This window comes from Misgurnus anguillicaudatus, chromosome 2, assembly GCF_027580225.2.
Source record: "Misgurnus anguillicaudatus chromosome 2, ASM2758022v2, whole genome shotgun sequence".
In the NCBI taxonomy this organism is placed as follows: Eukaryota; Metazoa; Chordata; class Actinopteri; order Cypriniformes; family Cobitidae; genus Misgurnus; species Misgurnus anguillicaudatus.
The window spans coordinates 38946490-38963559 of NC_073338.2; the positions used below are offsets into that span (position 1 = coordinate 38946490).

The following is a 17070-nucleotide window of genomic DNA, read 5'->3' on the forward strand; positions in this document are numbered from 1 at the left end:
GATAAAAAGGGCAAAGTCAATAAAGTTACATAACATAAAACAGACTATAAACCACAGACATGATGGGCAAACATATAAGCAAAAACTCCTATCTAAAACTGACTCACTCCAAATACTTTTATCACAAAGTCATAAATAAATGTGACTTCATAGACGATTAACATTGTACTCCAGTTGCATGTGAGTTGACACACCCTCGACACCATGTGGATGGTATAAGGTGTCCTCTAAATTCTAAGATCTATAAGATAAATTGCATTATAAAATCACTCTATTGGATTGTGTTCCAGCTCTCGATTTCAATCTAAAAAAAAAAACTCTCAAAATTACACTGCAAAAATTACTTAGTATTTTTATCTTGTTTTAACCCCTTAATTCCCCCCCCCCATCACAAAGTCATAAATAAATGTGACTTTATAAAACATTGTACTCTAGTTACATGTGAGTGGACACACCCTGGACACCATCTAAAAGATAAATTGCATTATAAAATCACTCTTTTTGAACTATTTCGATTTGTGTTCCAGCTCTTGATTTCTGTAAAAGAACTCTCAAAATTACATTACACTGCAAAAAATGACTTTCTTGCTTAGTATTTTTATCTCGTCAAGATTTTTCCGGTTTAGAATAGGGTATTAGCATTACAAATATATAACAACATTGGCCCACCTGTGGACCCATGGCATTTTAGAAAATGTCTCTCATGTCATTCCTTTCCCAAAATACTGATGATAAATGAAAACTACCCTTTCAAATTATATATAGTTTCTCATGAGAATTCACATGCAAAACCTGGGACAGTGACATTTAGCAGGATATAAATGTTTTGAGGCACACCAAATCAATTAGCCTCCCTGCATAATTATTATACAGTTTATAAAACACTGTTGAAATGTGTATTCTTAGACCTTTCCAACGATATATAGTTTGACGCGATAGATTAAAATTTACATACAAAACATTGAGGTAAACTTAGGTGTCCTGTATACGGTTATCTATAGATACAAATATCTAAACATGAGCAACATAAGTCAAGTTTTTAGACAAAAAATATAAATTTAAGTGAATTTGTGCTTAAAACAAGCAAAAAAGAATAATCTGCCAATGGGGTAAGAAAAAAATCTTGAACTTTTTTCTTAAACACTTAATTCAAGAAAAAGTCAAGAAAAATTAGCTTACCCTACTGCCAGATTTGTTTGCTTTTTTTTTTAGCACAAATTTACTTAAATTTGTCTGAAAACTGGACTTATTTTCTTGGGTAATTTTGCTCATCAAGAAAATGCATTGTAATGTAATAATTTTTAGATGTTTGTGATAAAAACAGGACGGAAGTGCTAAGTAGGGAAGTCATAAAAGATTAGACTGCACTGCAAAAAATGACTTTCTTAGTTAGTATTTTTGTCTTGTATATCTGAAAATTCATAAATCAAGATATTTTTTCTTGATGAGCAAAATTATCTTAGAAAATAAGTCTAGTTTTTAGACAAAAAAATATCAAATTTAAGTAAATTTGTGGATAAAACAAGCAAAAAAACTGCCAATGGGGTAAGCAAAAAAATATTGAACATTTTTCTTAAACACTAAATTCAAGAAAAATTCAAGAAAAAAATTGCTTACCCCATTGCCAGATTTTGTTGCTTGTTTTATGCACAAAATCACTTAAATTTTATATTTTTGGTCTAAAAACTATACTTTTTTTCTTGGGTCGTTTTGCTCATCAAGAAAAGCACCTTATTTGGGATTTTTTAGATATTTTTACTGAAAACAAGACAAAAATACTAAGATTTTTTTTTCTTGAAAATATTTTTTTGCGGTGTAAAAAAATGTCAAGATTTTTTTGCTTACCCCATTGCCAGATTTTTTTTTGCATGTTTAATCCACAAATTCACTTAAATTTGATATTTTTTGTCTTAAAACTAGACTTATTTTTAAGGTTATTTTGCTCATCAAGAAAATGCATCTAGACTTAAGAATTTTTTTTATATTTGTGCTTAAAACAAGACAAAAATACTAACTAAGAAAGTCATTTTTTGCAGTGTGCAATTCAATCCTGCATATTCAACTGCTCATATTCGTGATACGCATTACACTGACACGTAATTCATTCATGCATTCAAATCTTTTATCGCATACTCTTCATATTTACTTTATTTTTCACCTTTCTACCCATTTACTTAATATCATACATCCATTCTCCCTATCCACACGCCTCTCGCATTAAAGCACAATAAAGTGACTGATGGCCATGCCATCTCAGTGCTGAGCCCCGAGCAGTTGCTTTAATTGATATGCAATTTGCAAGTCATCTTAATCTGAGGAGGTGAGTTCCCTTAATGTGCTACTTGAGATGATGCGACTTCATTTAACAGATCAAAGCCTGAGAGAGATAGAGAGACGCTTAATACTATCAAAGATAAATGCTGTCTCCTCGACACAGGGTGTCAAACATCTTCTTGTTATGGTCGGCTAAACAAGCCCGAGTGCAATGATGAGAAAGACATCGAAACAGCATCAGACTTAAAATGCTGCCTGTCTCACAGCCCTTATAGGCAAACACACGATTTAGACGCTCACCCTACAGTAGTTTGCATATGCTGTCTGCCTAATGTAAAGCTATAGCACAGTAGGTGACATGGTTTCTTGACAGCGTCTTTCCTATTCACTTAATTCAAAGTTTACAAAATACTGTACTTCCCAAGAAGGTGCCAGTCTGACTCCGCTGAGAGCTCAAAATGAAAAATTAGACACGGCATAGGTAAATAAAGCCACCATCAGAAAAGACTGACTCACTTAACCTTTGTTATTTCCACCATGGCACCAGCTCTGCATAAAAGCTTTTTCCAGTTGGCAGCATCCACAACTCAATGACCAAGCCAACCAACAGGTTATTTAGGGGAGACAATGAAGCTTTCTGTGCACTTCACAATATAGACAGCGTACAGAGATTATGCAAAGCAAGCAGACTATGTAAATGATGTAGATACAGAGGAAGACAGCACTATGATGACGGCCCTATAGATTTTAGATCATGCAGCGCAAGATGAATTAGGCTGGAAGAGAATCGATAGATCGGGAGTAAAAGGAAAGAGTTTTGTGAGACAGTGTGAAAGAGATAAAGAAAGACTGGCGCCCACTGTTAAAGTGACCCGGTGGAATAATATTGGGCGAGGGCTAAGCACTCCAACTGAGCTTAAGCGCCTACACAACAGAGTTTATGCTATGTCAGAGGATGTTGAGAATTTACTGACTTCGATTGAGATGTGTCGCAAGGATTTTGAGGATAAAACCGAAGGGATAATAAAGCAAAGTCTGGGCTTTACACCCCCAAGCAGATCCTACATTTATTAGTAAGTCAAACATCTTTGTCAGAGAGTCCAGTAGTGCCCAAGATCCTTATGTTCTCCCCCAAAATTCATGTCGTTCCACATCACTATGACTTTCTTTGTTCTTAGGTAGACAAAAAGACATGTTAGGCAATATGGACTGACAGCCTTGAATATAGGATAAAGGTCTTATGAGTTTATAGGAAAAGATGTAATCGATAATGTTCTGCACAAAGGTTTGTAAATAGCAGAATTGAAAACAACAGCTATTTAATTGTTGGCTTAAATGTTACAGAATTAATATGAATACAAAATGCATATGACAACTAGGCACAAGACACACAAGAGCCTACATCCATGAGTCATTCTATATTTAGCTGTACATTTTATGTCAGCCCAAAAGTCGGAAAATTTGTATTCTTTTTTGATAAATAAACTAATTGGTTGAATATCATATCCCCTTAATGTGCTAAATTGATTATTTGGCAAGCTTAAAGGAATAGTCTACTCATTTTCAATATTAAAATATGTTATTACCTTAACTAAGAACTGTTGATACATCCCTCTATCATCTGTGTGCGTGCACGTAAGCGCTGGAGCGCGCTGCGACGCTTCGATAGCATTTAGCTTAGCCCCATTCATTCAATTGTACCATTTAGAGATAAAGTTAGAAGTGACCAAACACATCAACGTTTTTTCCTATTTAAGACGAGTAGTTATACGAGCAAGTTTGGTGGTACAAAATAAAACGTAGCGCTTTTCTGCATTTAAAAGAGGAGCTATATTTTATGGCGTAATAGTACTTTTGGGAGTACTTTGACTCGGCGCAGTAACACCCTTCCTCTCCCATTATGAGAGTGAGAAGGGGAGCGGACCTTTCAGGCGAGTCGAAGTACTCCCAAAAGTGCTATTACGCCATAAAATATAGTTCCTCTTTTAAATCCGCTTAGAAAAGCGCTACGTTTTATTTTGTACTACCAAACTTGCTCGTATAACTACTCGTCTTAAATAGGAAAAACGTTGATGTGTTTGGTCACTTCTAACTTTATCTCTAAATGATACAATTGAATGAATGGGGCTAAGCTAAATGCTATCGAAGCGTCGCAGCGCGCTCCAGCGCTTACGTGCACGCACACAGATGATAGAGGGATGTATCAACAGTTCTTAGTTATAACATATTTTAATATTGAAAATGAGTAGACTATTCCTTTAAGCTCTAATGCGTTAATGCTTGTCAATTGTGTTACAGTTGATGGGTAATACAGTTGACAGGTAACACAGTTGACATTTTAGGGCCTTGTGCAAACTCCTGACCTTAGACTATTTAGTACATGACCTTGATTAACGTATGTTTTTATATTCTTTCTCTACATATTTATAAATATAACATGTGGCGCAAGTTCGCTAGAACATGTTGATAACACAGTTGACAGTAAATTAATCTACTCGATATGTGCAGACAAATATATAGATAAAATATTGTTATAAGTTATGACTTACCACGCTGTTTTAAATTTCCCTCTAAAAAAGGAAATTACATCCTTTGATGTTGGACTTGTGAGTTTGGAACAAACCATTGCTGATTTATAGGGGGTTTTTATAGGGAGAAACACAGTTGACACGTATTTCTCGGACAGAAACAAAATGGATGATTTAATGTAGATGCATGAGCAAAATATTTTAAAAACACCTTTTGCATAATTTAATATTCATTTTGGACAAATGCTTATAAGAAATATATACAGAAACATGTGTTTTAGCGCTAATCTGAAGAACAAAACCTCACATTTACCAAATTGGACAGCACAAAAACAGCAAATTCCATAATAGCATATGCAAATTTGAAAAATATGGGTATCAGTTGTATTTTGGAATTACATGAATTAGGAAAAGTGAAGCGCATGCACGAGACTAAAGTCACGTGACTGCAGCAACGCGGCTGACGTGTTATCTGGTGCGCCCAGATGTTTTTTTTTGTGTGCTCGAGCTTCGTTTACAGTCGGAGTCGCATGCTGTAAGAAAAAAAAACTTTGCAAACAAGTTTGACGATAACACGTCAGCCGCGACACTGCAGTCACATGACTTTTACGCTGTTTACACCAGACACGGAAGAGAAGACAATGCTGAATAAAGTCGTAATTTTTATTATTTTTGGACCAAAATGTATTTTCAATGCTTCAACACCTTCTAACTGACCCACTAATGTCACATGGACTACTATGATGATGTTTTTATTGCCTTTCTGGACATGGACAGTATACCGTACATAGATTTTCAACGAAGGGTCAGCAAGCTCTCGGACTAAATATAAAACATCTTAAACTGTGTTCCAAAGATGAAAGGAGGTCTTACTAGTTTGGAACGACATAAGGGTGAGTCATTAATGACATTGTGTTCATTTTTGGGTAACAAACTAAGCAATAGTCATTTTTTGCAGTGTACACGCTGATCATTATTTATAACTATATTCTGTGCTTTATTATCATTATAACAAGTTTTTTGGCCTTTCTGCTCTCTTTCATATCAGTGATAAAAAACATTTGTTGGACTCACACTAACAGGTATGATGCTCGTTGCAGGTTTCATCTTCATCCTACATGTGCTTACAGGACGATCTTGACTTTTCCAATACAGCAGGCACGCTGATGTATTACTGACATTAGTGGCATCCAGGTATTTCACATTTATGCATCTCATTACTGGGTTAGAAGAAAATTGTAGATGGTTTTAAAGGTTGCTACCCACACACAGAAACACCCAGCGGGTGCAGTAAAAGGGTAAAGCTCGGCGGATAATAATGCTTAACATAATCCAAACGTCTACATGTGTGCGGTCACCCCATCTCATTTGTGTTGTCAGGCTTACTGCTGGATGAGTGCGAGGTGGAGAAACAAGAAAGTCATCTGGAGTCGGCGAGAGCCAGCGGGAAGGCTTATTAACAGAGCTCATTCTTCTTCCACAGGCTCTATCACTAAACATACTCCCTCTCTTTTTCTCTGTCAATGACTGAATGATGTCTGTTTCCACGGAAACTCCTTTAGGCAATTAGGTGTGCAAATATTGCAGAGTGGTTTGGAAAGGACAGAACGTGCTGCAAAGATGGGGTGGGGATAGAACAAAAAGGAGAACAAAAAGAACCAAGGAGTTAACGTCAATTTGTTTCCTAAACACAACAGGCTGCGTTACACCGAGTGCGCTGGAGTTAACCATCACGCTAAACCTAATGCCAAAACGAAGTGTTTGTGTAAGCCCGTGTTGCTAAAACATCACCCACGTGATGGAAAACCAAACAACGGCGATGCAAGACCAGATTTGGGTAAGCCATCTAAACAGTAGACTGTAGGTTATTGTGACTGTTTGTTAGTATAAATATTTCCCCACTCCTGTGTTTTATTGGGTGTAGACGAAACGTGCATATAAGGCTTGAGGTGTTGCTACGATGCAGCCACGCTAAACCCTTCGGTTCTGTATAAAAAGCGTCAACAATACCCAGAACAAACAGCTTCTTTGTTTTCCACAAAAATAAGCCTTCAGGGAGATTACCAAGCCAACGGTGCTTTGTGAAGTTTTGTATGGTGTACAATACGCAAAAGAAAATCACACAAATGCACTCGCAAAGAAAAACGCAAGGTCAGCGTTCCCAAAGTCAAGCCTCATTTCAAAATATTGCGAGCCTGAGGGATTGAAGAAACCCTGGAGTGCCTTATCACGCAGGGATGAAGGTGTAATGATATGCTTTAATAACACACACTGGATATCTGTCATTCTCGAATACTTTAGGGCGGAAAAACACATCAAGGCTCCAACAACAGCAAGAACGGGCGGCTCGCCAACATCGTCAGCGGAAAACAACAATCAACAGTTTGCTATCATCGGAGGCATTGTACGAATGCGCCTAACCTTCCCTTGACTTCACAGCGTGTGCGTGTGAGACTATTTTACGTTAAAGATGAATGTAACAGCTGTGAAAGAGGCAGAAGCCGTATGGTGTTAGCTGAAACTTGATCCGGTAAACTAATCTTCTAATGACCAGCTCTCAATTAACACAAGGCCAAGCTGTTTGTCCTGAAATGATGACTTCTTTCTTCCCCCTTTACCTTTATATCCATCTGTTCATTTCCTCCTATTTTATGCCAGGTGCTCTCCGTCCACTCCCAGTATCAAAAGGAAATTGTGTGGGTAGGCGTTCACACGAGTCATTTATAAAGCAAGATGTAAAAAACCACAGTGCAAACGATATCTCAACTCGTATGTGACACAGCAGGTGTCTCGGTAGGCTCGCTGACTGACAGATGTTGATGGGCCAATTAAAACGCATGACAAGATTGTGCTAACTCCCTAACCCAAATGCTAATGTCCCACAAGCCCCTGGATTACCACACAAAATGTGAGCCAGCTGCTGTCATCCACTGATTAGAGACAGATGAGGAGAATAAATACGCATACTAACAAAACACACATGTAAACATGAGTGGTTAATCTATGAATGGGATTATACCAGGGTTATGCCCCAATTTGCATATCATTCATCTTAATTAGTATGCAATATTAGAATCAATGTACAGTATGTCCCATAGTATATTAAAAAAAGTATGCCAGAATTTTATATCTTTTCCATGGATGATATAACTGCACGCATAGATTGACACTGCATTGGTGTGTCCACATAGGTTGACATCACATTTTTGTTGTTCGCACCATAATACTTAATTCTGTGTAACTGGAACCTGCTGTACACAAACGTTGACAATTACACTGCTTCATGTTCAAAGAAAAATATTTGGTTATTATATTTATGGTTCTTCCTAACCCCAAATAGCTGGAAGAAATCTAAAATGCAAGCCAAACCAAAGCTCATGTCTTAGGAGGTTGGAAAAAGTGTTGGGTCAAAAAGGAACAAACCCAACCCACTTGGTTGTATTTTACAATATCCTGGATTGTTTTAACCCTAGACGGTATAAAACATGGACGTGGTGTCCGTGACGTCAACTGTAGGTTTCTGAAGAGTGTTCTTGATGCCAAAAGTGACCAAAATAGGTGGAGAATGTGGGTGGAGCTGAGTGGACAGCAGCGGCAATCCACCTATCAATTAAGCGGCCACACTGTAAAAAAAACTTTGCTGCCTTAAAATTTTTTGTTGAATCAACTCAGATTTACAAGTCATGTCAACAGAAATTAGTTGTCACAACTTATAAAATATAGTTGAGAAAAATCAACTTAAATTTATAAGTTATAACAACTCACCTGTAGTTATAACAACTCATCTCTAGTCAAGATAAATAATAGTAAGTTGAAATGACTTCGAGTTGATTCAACAAAAAATTTTAAGGCAGCAAAGTATTTTTTACAGTGCACCCCCTTAATTATGTCGAATTTTAAGGCTTGATATAATTTAAACAAATGAGTTTTCACCCCCCTCACAGCTCTCATGAATTTCAAAATTTGCTATATAAACCAAAATCACTTTTTGTACCAGGCTGTAAACAAATTATTTTCCGCTGTAAAGTTGGGCATTTTAACATGGGGGTCTATGGGGATTGACTCCCTTTTGGAGCCAGCATCATTGGATAATTTGCTGTTTTAAGTCACTTCCGTGTTGGCTTTATCAAAGAGATCGGAAGTTTGCTCCTCGGTTGTCAATTTTGGTCAAATGTTGTCAAATTTGGTCAACTTTTTTGGGGTTAATTTAAACCAACAGCATTGCATTTTTGACTCAACGCTGGGTTGAAAACTATTAAGTGCATCTATTTCTCAATCACAACTGAAGTACATACTTGTAGTGCATAGAACGAGTATGTAATGTTAATTGGGATACACCACAAAAAAAAAAGAACAGTGACTGACTAATAATAAAAAACAAATCCAACATCTTACATATCAATTTCTGGCATCAAGCAGCAACAGTAAACATTTGTTGAAATTAGTGAAATAACTTGGACCATCTATTTTCATTGCTAAAAAAACAACATTATTTTGTGTGTATTTGGTATAATACAATGTGTTTGTGTGGTTTATGGTTAAAAACACATTATTTTCCACATAGCTCCAGATTTCAGTCTCTTCCTGAAACGCACGGATTTGAAAAGCTAATCTGTACGTTGTGTACGTTGTGATTGGCCTGAATTCATCTGACGTTAGCTGGAAATGTGACGTTCCTTACCACGTTTAAAAGATTTGGTCACAATGCAATGCTAACAGGAGTTAACTTACAGGCTGTGAGTCTGAAGCAGGAGAAATTACGATATTGTCGGTCTTGTCTACATTACCAATCCCAGGAAGTAAACTGTTTGCCTACAATCCATGTTTGTTATAGTCCAAGAAACGAGATTTACATTGGAGACGATAACTTGCGTCATCGTTTACTTTGTGGTATTTACCTTTAGCATATCGTTAACATGTACTAAGATCATAAGAATTCAGATGAATTCAGGCCAATCACAACGTACACACTTACACACCAAATAAAATCATGAATTAGACAATAGGTGCTGCTAAAAAGACCAGCCTAACTGATCACCAGCATGGGTTGTGTTTTTGGGTACTGGTCACCAAAACAGGTTGCAGGTGTGCTAGTTACCTCAACATGCTTCTTAATTAGTTTAACCAGCAAGTCAACTAGTTCAACTGGTTCACCAAACCATCATAAATCATCTGAGCCAGCATGTAAAACGTATGCCAGTCTGATCTGCTCTGCAGCCCCCATCTCTAGAAACATTAAGCTTAGGTGCATTAAAAGATTCGCTACCATCAAAGGGAAGAATAAACCACAGCTTAGCAAACACAGCTTAGGTCTTAAGGAACAGATGTGGGCCAAACGGGACTGATGCGTCACACATTTCTCCCACACACACAACCCTGAAGAGCGCCTGAAGGACTGTAATCTCTTCAAAACATTCAGACTACATATTAGCCAAGTATGCCTCGGCAGCACCATGATGTGCTAACCTACTGCCCTACATAGTTGCCATCTTACATAAACAGTGGAGTGTCACTCGATGGTCACATGTGACTGGAAGGGGTAGACAATTTAAAAGCTAAATTACATTAATAGGTCACGTTTTTCTTGATCCCATTTTTCAAACTTTGGTTTGTGTGTAAGGTTGCTGTTAGATCATAAGTAATACCTGCAAAATGATAAAGCTCAAAGTTCACAGCCAGGTGATATATTTTCTTTAACAGAATTCGCTTTTCAAAGCCTACAGCAAACGGCCGGTTTGGACTACAGCCCTGTACTTCCTGGTTGATGACGTCAATATAAGAGTTTTTGACTAAACTCCGCCCACAGGAATAAGTAAGTCGCCAGCTAAGCTCAAACAGCTCTGCTAACACACTAAACAAGCTACACAATCAGAACTTGCTTTGTATTTCTGAAAGGGGGGACTTCATAAAACAAGGAAGACATTAGCCCGTTTTTAGGAGATCAGTACATTACTGCGTTTTTTTACATGAAAACCTAAACACGTTATATTGCGCACTGTAAACACAATCAAGGCCTTTAAGGCATTTGATAGACGATTTTATCTAGAGTGAAATACAAATATTGGTAAATAATATTCAGTGTTGTAACTTAAACATAAGAGTAATGTTATCGCATGCCTTTTTATTGTCCTCCTCACATTGAACTGACACATTATCAGACAATTACATCTCATGCATGTCATACATGGCTGGGCAGATATACACCGCATAATACCCAGGCATTGTGAAAGCCTTTGTCTCACTGCTGTCTACCTTCATCGCAGGCTGATGGTAATCATCTATGTGCCATTTATGTTACATTCTCTATATATGTACCCTCGCCTTGTCCTCTCGGTTCAGAGTCAGACGGTAAAAGAGCGTGCCAGCGAAGCGGGAATGTGGATCAGACGCTATTGTGCAATGAATCATAGCTAGAGCTAATTGCCGTTTTAATCCCTCACAGTACAGTATAGTGTATAGTGACAGCAGTTTTCTGCCAGTCAGAGAATGAGAGAGAGAAAGAGAGAGAGAGAGAGAGAGAGAGAGAGAGAGAGAGAGAGACATCTCACAAATATATCTACTGTTTTACACATGAGGCAGCACATGTCAATTTCTTGCTTGTTTTTTTTCAATCACTGGCAATTAGTGGCGGTGTCTGTTCATCTTCCTCATTATTAATGGCATACCGCCGCTGTATGCAGACAGACTGGCTGACCTTGTAACCGCATGGGTTTCTGGGTCATAAACATAGCATGGAATGATAAAGTACGTAATAATGCCAACAGCATCCTGGCCGTTGGTCCCGTCTGAGCTGCAGGACCATTTCAGGCCATAACGGGAGCATCCAGTGTGAAATGCCAGCCGTCCGCACGTCACTGGTTGAAGTGTTGGTAAGCTTGTTTGGTGCCTACCTGCTGATTTTCATTTGCGCCGCTATGAATCACAACCGCACTGATAAACAATCCACTGGTGTGCAGATACATTTTCAGATTTCTGTCACTGACAGACATGAGTCATAGTGCTTGTGGTTTTCTCACCGTCTGTCATTTCATAAGCACTTTTACATAAAGGTTCTTACACTCGCATTTACGGAAGCAACTTGCAGTGCATTTAATATATTCACTTTTTATCAGTATGTGTGTTCACTGGGAATCAAAGCCTTTGCTTTGCATCACGACACAATGCTTCACAAATCATTTCAGCAACAGGAACATATATGGGCTGACTATAAACCTACCAAGCTACCCAGACTGCTTATAGGGGTGGTTTCCTGGACTTGTCTGAGATGTCTTAACTTAAAACAGCTTCCACTAACATATCTTAAAATATATCAGTGCCACTGTTTTGTCTTAAGATTCACATCAGTAATGTTATTTGTAAGGTATGTTTGTAAAAACTACTTAAATGTCCTAATATAACTAAGTCTGGTTCTGTCTTAATCAAAACCTTGTCCCAGAAACTGCGAGACGGCGGAATATGCAGAAACTGCGAGACGGCGGAATATGCGGGACATTTATGCGACGGAATATGCAGGACGTTTATGCGACGGAATATGCGGGACATTTATGCGACGGAATATGCGGGACATTTATGCGAGGGAATAAGCAGACGGAATAAGCGGGACATTTATGCGACGGAATAAGCGGACGGAATGCGATGGAATAAGGGGACATTTATGCGACGGAATATGCAGGACATTTATGCAACGGAATATGCGGGACATTTATGCGACAAAATATGCGGGACATTTATGTGACGGAATATGCGCTACATTTATGCGACGGAATATGCACAACATTTATGCGACGGAATATGCGCGACATTTATGCGACGGAATATGCAGAACATTTATGCGACGGAATATGCGGGACATTTATGCGACGGAAAATGCGGGACATTTATGCGACGGAATATGCGGGACATTTATGCGACGGAATATGCGGGACATTTATGCGACGGAATATGCGGGACATTTATGGGAAGGAAATGCGGTACATTTATGCAACAAAATATGCAGGACATTTATGCGACGGAATAAGCGGACGGAATATGCGGGACATTTATGCGACGAAATAAGCGGACGGAATGCGACAAAATATGCGGGACATTTATGTGACGGAATATGCGCGACATTTATGCAACGGAATATGCGGGACATTTATGCGCTGGAATATGCGGGACATTTATGCGACGAAATAAGAGGGACATTTATGCACCGAAATTGCGGGAACTTGCAGAAATTGCGGGAACTTGCTGAAATTGCAGGAACTTGCTGAAATTGCGGGAACTTCAACTTTCTGCTAAGATATATATGACTTTTTTCTACGAAAATGTAAAATCGTGCAAGCCCTGCATATTTTGCCAGCAGAAATCTGCAATTTATGCGGCGAAAGTGTGGCATATTTAAGAAATGTGGCCCCCGCATAAATATGCGGACTTTGGCTTATTACGCATTGAATCATGCGATCGCATTATCACGTTTTTCTGGAGGGACTGATATATGCTATCAATATTGGCAACTCACTAGGCTTTAATACATTGTGCCGATGATGCCCAAACATGCAGTCCAAGTTGGCAGCTTAGCAGACGTTGAGAAACTGTGCCTATTATGCCCAACAATGCCATCCAGTTAGCAGCTAACTTGATTTAGATACATGTCTAAATTGTCCAAGTGGGCAGCTGACTAGGTTGTGAGACAGCCAATATCTATCTATCTCTCTTTTGATCCCATTGTCTCGGCTATCTCCATTCTTGGAAACATTAAACTCAAATGCAGCTATTTTAAAAGCAGCTGCCTCATTCAGACAGACCCGAGCGTATTAATGAAACCAGTTTGCTTTTGTCCTCCGAGATGTGGAAGTCAGAGCATGCATATATATTAAAATTAAAGCTAGGGTTTAGATAGTGCTGCACATATCTGAAAATGTCACTGCTAACATTTGCGCCACCTCATATTGCTTGCTGCATTCATTACCTATGATTCTCTCTGCAACCATCAGTCTCAGCACTTTCTGACAGAATGCACAAAAATACACTGACATGCAGGAAAAGTTTTACCACCAAATTAAACACACACTGAACATTTGAAACCAGCACTGAAAAACAGTTTATAAGAGAAATGCAAGGATTGCTGTGAAAAGCATAGTGTCCGCCTACTACAGTATGGGAAAAACTGTGTATGTGTCTTACTTTGACTTTGTTATTTTATGTGTTTATAATTGTTCGAAATTACACTGCATATTATCTATACATGTTGTTCTGCACTATTTTCAGTTCACTATGTTCAGCTATTCTAAAAAGGTCTACCTTTGCACAAGTATGAAATATTATTAACAGGCTTATCCACACGACTCAAAATATTTAGGAAACCCAAGCGTACACAGGCACACATATAAACCCACACTTAGTGCTCATCACAATCTTAACACTACTTTGAAAAAAGCGACAGCCTCCAAGAGCATCTCTATCCAAAGGTGGCTTAGCCAAATACATCTCAACATTCACTCCCTCTCTCTTTCTTTACATGATGCTTTTCTCATTTCATGCAATTTTCCAGCAAATAAAGACATCTTCACGAAAAGCTTTGAAAAAGGCCATTTACTGAGTTCCTTCGCCTGAACTCTTTCCATCTGTAAAGGAAAGAGAGGCTCTTTTAACTTCAGATGAGGGGGCTTTGAGCGCATCCCACTATGCTCTCCATCCCCTGATAAAGAGACACGCCAGAGAGTCAAGGCCGTATAATCCGTATAAACCAGGAGTGAAATGAAACTGATAGGATTTTGGTTATGAGCTTATTGCCGCTTATTAAATTAATGCTTTGAAGTTCCATACAAAAAATTATTTTAGAAAGTGAAATCATGCTGTATTTTCCTCTTACATCTAGATTTACACTCTACCAGAGGACGGAAATCTCTACAGAGGGTAACTTTTTTTTTAAATATGGTAATTTCTTGGCAAATGTAAATAGCCTAGAGTTAGACAAATAAACTATATTATTTGACAATAAGTCACTCAAGCTTCGGGGTTACAGTAATTTAACACAGTAAATCAGTGTGTAGCATGCAGCTTTTGGTAACTTATTGCAGTTTATTACACGGCTCATTGAAATACTTGATTCTGATTGGCCAGTCGCGACATTTGCGAGTTTGTTATTCCCAGATAACAAATGCTCAAAACGAATAACACACCGTTATAAGGATTAGTCAATTTTCTTTAAAAAAATCCAGATCATTTACTCACCACTATGTCATCCAAAATGTTGATGTCTTTCTTTGTTCAGTCGAGAAGAAATTATGTTTTTTGAGGAAAACATTTCAGGATTTTTCTCATTTTAATGGACTTTAATGGACCCCAACACTTTATACTTAACTCAACACTTATTTTTTTTTTAAATTGAGTTTTAAAGGACTCTAAACGATCCCAAACGAGGCATAAGGGTCTTATCTAGGGAAACGATTGTCAGAAAAATAAAAAATATGCACTTTTAAACCACAAATTCTCATCTATCTCCGGTCCTGTGATGCGCCAGCGCGACCTCACGCAATATGTCATCACGTCAAGAGGTCAGGGATGACGAATGTGAAACTCCGCCCCAGTGTTTACAAGTATGGAGAAAGAGGACCGTTCCGATGTTGTTGTATGTCGAATGATGACAATTAATGTCTTTGTGTCTGTTTATTGTTTAAAATGGTCCGCAAATGTGTGTTTCATATATGTAACACGTGACCTTTCAACTGCATTACGTAATTACGTGAGGTCACGCTGGCGCGTCACAGGACCGGAGATAGACAAGAAGATGTGGTTTAAAGGTGCATTTTTTTTTGTCAAAAATGACAACAAAATCGTTTCGCTAGAATCATTTCGCTAGATAAGACCCCTATGCCTCGTCTGGGATTTCTAGAGTCCCCAGAAACTCTGTTGAAAAAAATCTGTTAAGTGTTGAGTTAAGTGTTGTGGTCCATTAAAGTCCATTAAAACTAGATAAAATCCCGGAATGTTTTCCTCAAAAAACAATTTCTTCTCGACTGAACAAAGAAAGACATCAACATTTAATTATCTAGATTTATTTTTTAAGAAAATGCACGAATTCAGGAGGAGCCTAAAACATTCAGTCCTGTCAATCATCCTGAGAGCCTATGTAAGCGAGTTAATCGCCTTACATTGACGATTCATACGGCATCCCTCCTCCTCCCCAATTCTCCTCCTTTATGTTGCCTATTTCTCTCCCTGCTCAGCGTTACAATGGGGGGTTTCAGAACTTGGGGCTTGAGCCGAGTCTCGGGTTCGAGCTCCCTCTGAGGACAGCAAGCCAAATTTTACTTTACCATCATACAATAGACTGAATGCGCAGGCGAACTAGTGAACTTAAAGGAAAACACCAACGTTTTTCAATATTTTACTATTTTCTTACCTCAAATTAGTCAAATTAATGCATGCCTATCTTTTCTTAATGTGTGCACTTAATCCCTGGTACAGCACTTCGTGAATGTGTTAGCATTTAGCCTAGCCCCATTCATTCCTTAGGATCCAAACAGGGATGAATTTAGAAGCCACCAAACACTTCCATGTTTTCCCTATTTAAAGCGTAACTAAACCCTAAACCAACTTTTTTTAGTTAATGATCTGTAAGAATGGGGCTTTATTAGTGCTGTTCATTGATTTTAGTAAGTTTTTTTGACATTTGGATATAAAGTGTTTCAATACTACAATATATGGTGTAAAAATGTCTGAGTGCTGCCCTCTTCAGGTTGAACGGTGGCTACTGCAGTTGAATTTTCCTATTGGATGTTTGGTCCAAAAAATGACTTGTGACGTAAGCAGGTTCAAGCTCACCACCCCTGGTTACGATCTCACCACATACTTAGTTCGTCCCCTCTATCTCCTTGGGATCTGCCCACTTTTCTTTCATTTTTCAAATATTGCCAGTGGGTGGAGTCAGGCTCTGACCAGGGGTTTAGTTACGCTTTAAAGACACGAGTAAGTATGGTGGCACAAAATAAAACGTGGCGATTTTTAATAATGAGAACTATATTGTATGGCGGATGAGCACTTAGTTTACAGAACTTCGACCTCGTGCTGGAAGTTTGAACGAGAAAACATGTAAGTCTTTGGTGGCTTCTTAATTCATTCCTGTTTGGATCCTAAGGAATGAATGGTGCTAGGCTAAATGCTAACACATTCATGATGCGCTGTACAAAGATTAAGTGCATGCATTGAGAAAAGATAGGTAGGTATGTATTAATTCATCTAAGCTGATGTAAGGACAAAGTAAAATATTGAAAAACTGTGG

The 17070-nt window shown here is 38.2% G+C and overlaps 1 protein-coding gene across 3 annotated transcripts in view; it reads right to left on the bottom strand.

Moving 5' to 3' along the window:
- The window catches only part of spsb4a (splA/ryanodine receptor domain and SOCS box containing 4a), an 87951-nt gene that overhangs the window by 19906 nt on the left and 50975 nt on the right, over positions 1–17070 (bottom strand). The window lies entirely within an intron of this gene.